Source organism: Macaca mulatta, chromosome 10, assembly GCF_049350105.2.
Source record: "Macaca mulatta isolate MMU2019108-1 chromosome 10, T2T-MMU8v2.0, whole genome shotgun sequence".
NCBI lineage: Eukaryota > Metazoa > Chordata > Mammalia > Primates > Cercopithecidae > Macaca > Macaca mulatta.
The window spans coordinates 42029353-42036602 of record NC_133415.1 but is presented as its reverse complement, the minus strand read 5'-3'; the positions used below and the strand labels follow the sequence as shown (position 1 = coordinate 42036602).

Genomic DNA, 7250 nt, shown 5'->3' with positions numbered 1-7250 from the left:
GAAAATTAATCTTCCTGAATTTATATTGTCATGTGGAAGTGAATAGTATGTTTCCTTTTGTAGCATTTCATCCAGTTTTCTCTCCATCCTTTATTTGATACATGAACAAACTACATGAGTGAAGAACCCCTCTGTTTTCTTAAATAACTTTTCAACTTCAGTAAGTCATGCAAGGATCAAATGTGAGAAAAATAGAGAACCTCAGGATCAACTCAAGTGTTTGGGAAAAAGTATTGAAAACGAGGTGGGGTAGTTTCCAACCTGACCTGCTCAGCATTGAAAGATTCTTGTTTCTTAATGAAGCCATGGAGTTTTATCAGCTTAAAAGTGAGTGGTTTGTACGATGAGTTTTTTTTTTTTTCTTTTAAACTTACTTTTGAAACTTCCATTCTTGTTTGTGGATTGTGGTTTGTTAGAATAGTGATTATTTTGTTTTTATGAGATGTTTCTTGTATTTTTATTTATTTTTAAGGCAGAGTCTCGCTGTCACCCAGGCTGGAGTACAGTGGCTCGATCTCAGCTCACTGCAACCTCCACCTCCCATGTTCAAGCGATTTTCCTGCCTCAGCTTCCCGAGTAGCTGGGATTACAGGCGTGTGCCACCACACTCAGCAATTTTTTGAATTTTTAGTAGACACAGGGTTTCACCATGTTGGCCAGGCTTGTCTCGAACTCCTGACCTCAAGTGATCCACCCGCCTCGGCTTCCCAAAGTGCTGGGATTACAGGCGTGAGCCACTGCACCCTGCCATTACTGGTCCTCTAATGGATCTGGAGCACCTCAGTTCTCTGATTGTCACCCTTCTGTGTTGAAAATTAACTGTTATTTTCATTTCATGTCTAGGATGTAGTATGTTCTTGTTGGGAAGAAATGATGTTGCTTGAGAAATAAGTGCCTTCAGTATCACTCTGTGTCACTTAATAAATATGACTAAAATCTACTTTTACCAATTGCTGCAATTTGATCCTTAAACAGCCATATTTAAATTATACTTTTTCTTTGGTTAAAGTAATTATATTAGACATTAATTACTTTTACATAATTTTCTTATGTGGACTGACATTCTTAGAACTAAAACTTTCAGATGTTTATATATTACCAGTACCATTATTCTTTTGTATTATTATTAATGTGTCATCTCTTTTTCTCTGTAGCCATATGTAATCAACTCTCTTCCTTTTACTTCCTTTTTTGAATCAAAATGTTATACTGTGTACAAGCAAGAGCAACAGCTCTATATCAGGTTCACTGCAGTGCTTAGAAGATGCAACAGCACAATTTACAAATCCAAATTTCCAGGAAGTCTCTGCAGGGACCTCTAGTATAAAAGAGGCTTCAGATACTAGAGGGTCAGAGGGCAACAAGAAGAAATTCAACTCCCAGCTCAGGTCAAAAGGGAAGAAAGCCTGGTGTTGAAAGAAATCCAAGAATGACTGTGTCTGCCACTAGCCCCTTTCTGTAAAGTATTCATGATGTTTCAGTTAAAATATTTGTTCTTATGATGGCCAATAATATGAATAGTTATGCTTTGTAAAAGAATTATTATAATTAATGGATCATTGTAAATTATTATATGTTTAGTTGCTATAGTAAGATGATGCCGGCCGGGCGCGGTGGCTCAAGCCTGTAATCCCAGCACTTTGGGAGGCCGAGACGGGCGGATCACAAGGTCAGGAGATCGAGATCATCCTGGCTAACCCGGTGAAACCCTGTCTCTACTAAAAAATACAAAAAACTAGCCGGGCGAGGTGGCGGGCGCCTGTAGTCCCAGCTACTGGGGAGGCTGAGGCAGGAGAATGGCGTAAACCCGGGAGGCGGAGCTTGCAGTGAGCTGAGATCCGGCCACTGCACTTCAGCCTGGGCGACAGAGCGAGACTCCGTCTCAAAAAAAAAAAAAAAAAAAAAAAAAAGATGATGTCAAAGATTTATTGTTTGTTAAATGTTTCTGGGATCTTTGCTTTATTTTTATATTATGATCTGTGCTTCCAAAGTTGAGCTGTAATTTTATTGTTTATACAAATGTAGAATAAAGCTTAAGGTTGGGGAGAAAAATAAAAGCCAGATTTTTCCTTTCAGCTCTATAGAATAGTCATTCATTTCTATAAATATTCTTTATGTACCTTTCCTAGTTCCACATTTAAAAAGATAAAAGTGGGGATCTACACAGGTCTCAGTAAACAATAGTTGTTGATTAATAATGCATTTATTATAAAGCTTGAAGTTTAAAGTAGAATTTTGCTCAGCCTCCATATCTTTTATGGTCAAGCTGCTATAATTATGTAATACCCAGTTAAATTTCAATTTCAGATAAACAATGAATATTTTAGTTTAAGCATGTCCCAAATATTGCATGGGATATACTTACACTGAAAAAATTATTTGTTTATCTGAAATTTAAAATTAACTGGGCATGCTATATTTTGTGTGGCAACCCTGTTTTATATAGAACAGAGTAACTCAGCTAAATTTTAGAATACTTAACCTTAATCTGGTGTTCTAGGTCTTTACCTGTAATTATTATTATTATTTGGAGTCAGGGTCATGCTCCATAACCCAGGCTGGAGTGCAGTGGCACAATCACAGTGCACTTCAGCCTTGAGCTTCTGGGCTCAAGTGATTCTGGCCCCTCTGTCTTTGCCTCCCAAGTAGCTAGTACCACAGGTACGTGGGCCCAGCTAATTTTTTTTTTTTTTTTTTTTTTTTTTTTGTAGAGACAGGGTCTCAGGCTGGTCTGGAACTGCTGGGCTCAATCAATCCTCCCACCTCTGCCTTCACCTCCCAAATATCTGAGACCACAGGCACATGCCACCACCATACCCAGCTTATGTTTCATCAGGTTGGTGCAAAAGTAATTGCACCACCCTAATAATTCTTTGTGGAGACAGAGTCTTGCCCTGTTGTCTAGGCTGGTTTCCAACTCCTGGGCTCGAGTGATCCTCCTGCCTGGGCCTCTAAAAGTGCTGGGATTACAGATATGAGCCACTGCACCAAGTTACTTTGTATAATTTTTAACATAAATATAAATATTTTGAGAAGTAGAAATGTTAAAACCCTTGGAGGAAAATATAAACTATACAATACAAAAAATATCAAACAAATATAACAAAAAATTATCAAAATTTGCAGAGGAACAAAACAAAATCCAGTTTTTACAATCTTCAGGATTCAATCCCATTATATCAAACATATAAATAAACATATTCAAAGAAAAACGCAGGTCTGGGTCATCTTGAGGTCAATCTCCATTGATGTTGGAATTAGTGTGAATTTTTAAAGTATTTATTATAATTCTTACTAAAATAAAAACTCCAAAAACCCTTATAATAAATGGATAGGAAATCACAGCAGACAAGAAGAAACTACAATAATAACAAAGGTTCAAGTGGAAATTCTAGAAGTAAGAAAGTTTTCCAAGTTAAAAATTATAATCAGTTGTCTTCAGGAGCAGCTTGGAGGTGGTAAAGAGTCAATGAACCTAAAATACAATTGAAATTCTTCAATCTGAAAAATGTGAGCAGTCGCAGGTTGGGGTGTGTGAGCTTTTACTTTGGTTAGTGCTTTTAGGTAATCTTGGTTTTGATAAGATTACTAGACTGATCTGTCAGGGGCTAAGCCAGAGTTCATCTTGGTTTCAGTAGTGGTTTAAACAAAACTCATGATATCCTTGTGTTCAAGATGGCAGAAGAGTGGACCAGATGACAATATTTAGATGCAGTCATTCTTAACCTCTTGTTGCTCTCCCAGTGGTCTAGCTGGGGTTTGTTTAAAGCAGAATGGGAGAAACAGGGATGGAGCCTCCACCCACCTTCTCCATTTGTCCACTTGTCCTCCTTCATTAGTGGATAAAGTCCGCAGGAATAGGCCATGTATTATTTTAAATCTGTATCTTCTGTTATCAAGATCTGTAATTAGTTCTGCTCGCTGGACTGGGGTCAGGAACCGAGGGAACATGAAGGTGAACGAAGTGACATGGAGTCCAAGAACACACCATGCCTACATGCAGAACGTTTGTGCCAGGAAAACCAGTCAGCAGGCAGATGGTCTCAGATACCAAGTGGGAGGCAAGATTCAGTCTCGTGAAGGCGGTGATCTTCAATGTGTGCTTTGTATCACTTGCTTCCGAATGACCCGGAGTACTTGTTCACATGCAAACGTGGAGCCCAGTCCTAGACCTGCTAAGCCTGCGTTTCCACGGATGGTCTCAGCAGTCGACACTGGCGACCTGCTAGGCCTGCGTCTCCACGGATGGGTCTGGGCAGTCCACATTGGAAACTTGCAGGTCCCTCGGAGACGCTTATGCAGATAAATTTGAACTGCTGTGTTTAAGAGTTAGGGAGCTGTCAAAAGCAAGGAATAGACCAGGCCCTTGGGTGGGAAGGTTGCACAACCTTGGCACTATTAGCGTTCTGAGCGGAACGGGATTTTGCCACACGCTTTGCAGCATCCCTAGCCTCTACCCTCTAACACCGTATCCCAGATGTGAAAACCAAAAAATGTCCCCTGGGAGGCAAAATAGTCACCAGTTGGGAACAGGAACCACTGCTTTGCGGGATCAGAGTTACTTTGCTCCCAATCCAAGGATCAGAGCCCAAGATGAGACAAGGTGCAGCTATCGGAACTGGAGGGCCGAGCTGAAGCTAGACCTACAACAAACGTTCCAAAAGCTCCTTTCTAGGCCTGATCCTGTGCCTGTGCCTCAGCTACCGAGCTTGTACAGATGCCATGTAACTCTAGATCTGGTGTCAGATGGAATTGAAAGTCTAGAACTCGATAGGGTCTTTCAGGTTAGGCCAGCACACAACGTGGACTTTTGACGACATCTAGATGCTTGAACCAACCTCAGTCCTGAGGTACAATTTCCCGTGACATCTGATACACAGCCTGGATTTGGAGCACTCACTGGGATTAGATGCCACGGAAATATTGTGTTTAGGAACTCTGTAAGAGACAGGCTTCAACAAAGCAGACCTAAGCAACACTTAGCAACTGAACTTCAGCTTCCATTCCAGCCCACAAGGACAAAAGCTTCCCATACATATCCACTGTGGCTAACTCGTCCTCAGTAGGGAGTTTCCCCAGTACTGATCTACCCTCTGTTCTGAGCCTACTTGCTCTTTTGTAATGTTTCCACTTTCGGTCCCACTCCCTAACAGATGATTTGTCCTCTCCACCCAGCCCCCTAGTTCTGATATTTGGGCTGTCTCTGATCTGGGTAGTACTTCAGAGGTAGAACCAAAGCCTTGTTGATTGAATTTGGAATTTCTAACTTCCTATTAAAGGCACTGATCAAGCATCTATTGTATAAAGTAAAGACTATGATCCAGTAAGACAGATTCCACAAGCAGCGCAGGAAGAATTGGTTTCTAGTACACTGCATGCTTCAGGACAGGAAATCCAGAAAAACATTCTGTGGTACATTAAATGTGTACTATAAATTTCATTTCCATGTGAAAAATTGTAGTTAGCTAAAAAGTACATCCATGAAGAATCTTGATTAAGCTTGTTTAATCCTGGTTAAACTAGTTACTAAACAATAATTTCACAACAACTCAAGAATTCTGTAAAAGCATTACCTCTGAGTATTTTATTCAGAAAAAAAACACGAAAGGATAAAGCTGAAACAAAAATCCCAGTCATTTGCAGTATCTGCGAGCTTTCAATTTGGCTCTCCTAAACAAAGAAAAATAATAAAATTAATCTATGTAAAACATGCCATATATATTCAACTGCTACTAATTATAAAAAGCTTTAAAACTGTGTGGTCAATTTTGGTTATTATATTACCGTAACACTTATATTAAAATATGTATACTTTCAAATTTGATTTCTATAAAAAATGGATTCTAATCTTATAAAAGTTATTTCCTAATAGTCAATAAACATTGCCTAAGGGCTTTTTCAATCCACAATAGCAATTTTAATTATTCTGGAATTTAAGGGTGCTCTAAATTTCCATTCAGCATGGTGAGAATGCTGTATTATTAGAAGTGATAAAAGTTACAGGACACAGAGCTTATTCCGTTTTAGAGGCCACATCCTGATTGTATTTTATATCCTCTTCTTGATTTCTTCCATCTAGATACGTATTCATTTGCTCAGCTGGAAAAAATTATTAACATTATGTACTGACTTTAGGTATGAAGCCTACCAGCTAGTTAACAGGAAATATGTAATTAAACATTGCTTTATCAAGAAATGTAAAAAAAGGGTAAGAGTAACTTTGCAACATAGGACTTCAATGAGCGGCTGGCGATTATCAAAATCTGGCACTTAATTGATTTATACTTGGACACTCACAGCTAAACGTCTCTGCCTGTTTTCCTATGTTGTAAATCTAGGACATTACTTATCCACATAGGAAGAGTAATAAATATTAATAATGTGCTATGATAAACATCCTGCACTCTTCCAAATCTTACAATAAAACTGCTTCAATTTCACTTGTTTAGCTTTTAGATTTTTAGCTGATCTATTCTTATTTTAAGGAACCTGAACTACTTTAACAGAATCCACATAATTTTTATATTAGCCAAACAGCTTCTTTCTAACTCTGGTTCTAATGGTTATAAAAAGATAATAATAAATTTATGAAGTAGGTACAGTCAAACCTTAATTTCTTAAAGTATATACTTAGAATCAGTTATAATTTTTAGATATTCTTTCTTGACAGCCTTTCCCCAAACTTTTGACGTCCTCTCAAAGTAATATTGCCACATTCATAAATTAGAAATAAAGACAAAAATGTGAAAACTATAGTAATTTAAGGGAACACAGGTTTTCTACACACCATTTCTATTGGCTACTGAAAATAGTGGAAATAAGTAAATAAATAGCTACCTGTCCAGAAGCGTCTCATGCAAAAATCCATCTTTCCGAGCCTTTTTAAGAATTTTACTGTCTTCTTTACTTATTTTAAGTTTGTGGTCATGGAAGCTCTGAAATTTATTTCTGCAAAGAAAATGTCTTCATTGAAAAATACCTCAAACTCTGATTATACATATTTACTATTAAATTTATGAATACTGCTAATTTCTTTTTCACTTATTAAAAAAGTCTAACTGTAGGCCAGGCACAGTGGCTCATGCCTGCAATCCCAGCACTTTGGGAGGCCAAGGCAAGCAGATCACTTGAGGTCAGGAGTTCGAGAACAGCCTAGCCAACATGGTGAAACCCCATCTCTACTAAAAATACAAAAATTAGCTGAGCATAGTGGCGCGTGCCTGTAGTCCCAGCTACTCAGGAGGCTGAGG

The 7250-nt window shown here is 38.4% G+C and overlaps 1 long non-coding RNA gene across 1 annotated transcript; it reads right to left on the bottom strand.

The window, feature by feature from the left end:
- Nucleotides 1-5563: 5563 nt before the first annotated feature.
- On the bottom strand, nt 5564-6948 carry LOC721908 (uncharacterized). Its single transcript, XR_013399692.1, has 2 exons — nt 6838-6948; nt 5564-5670 (listed from the first exon to the last, which is right to left on the bottom strand). It is a non-coding gene; the product is annotated as an uncharacterized LOC721908 (long non-coding RNA).
- Between the last annotated feature and the right edge of the window lie 302 nt (nt 6949-7250).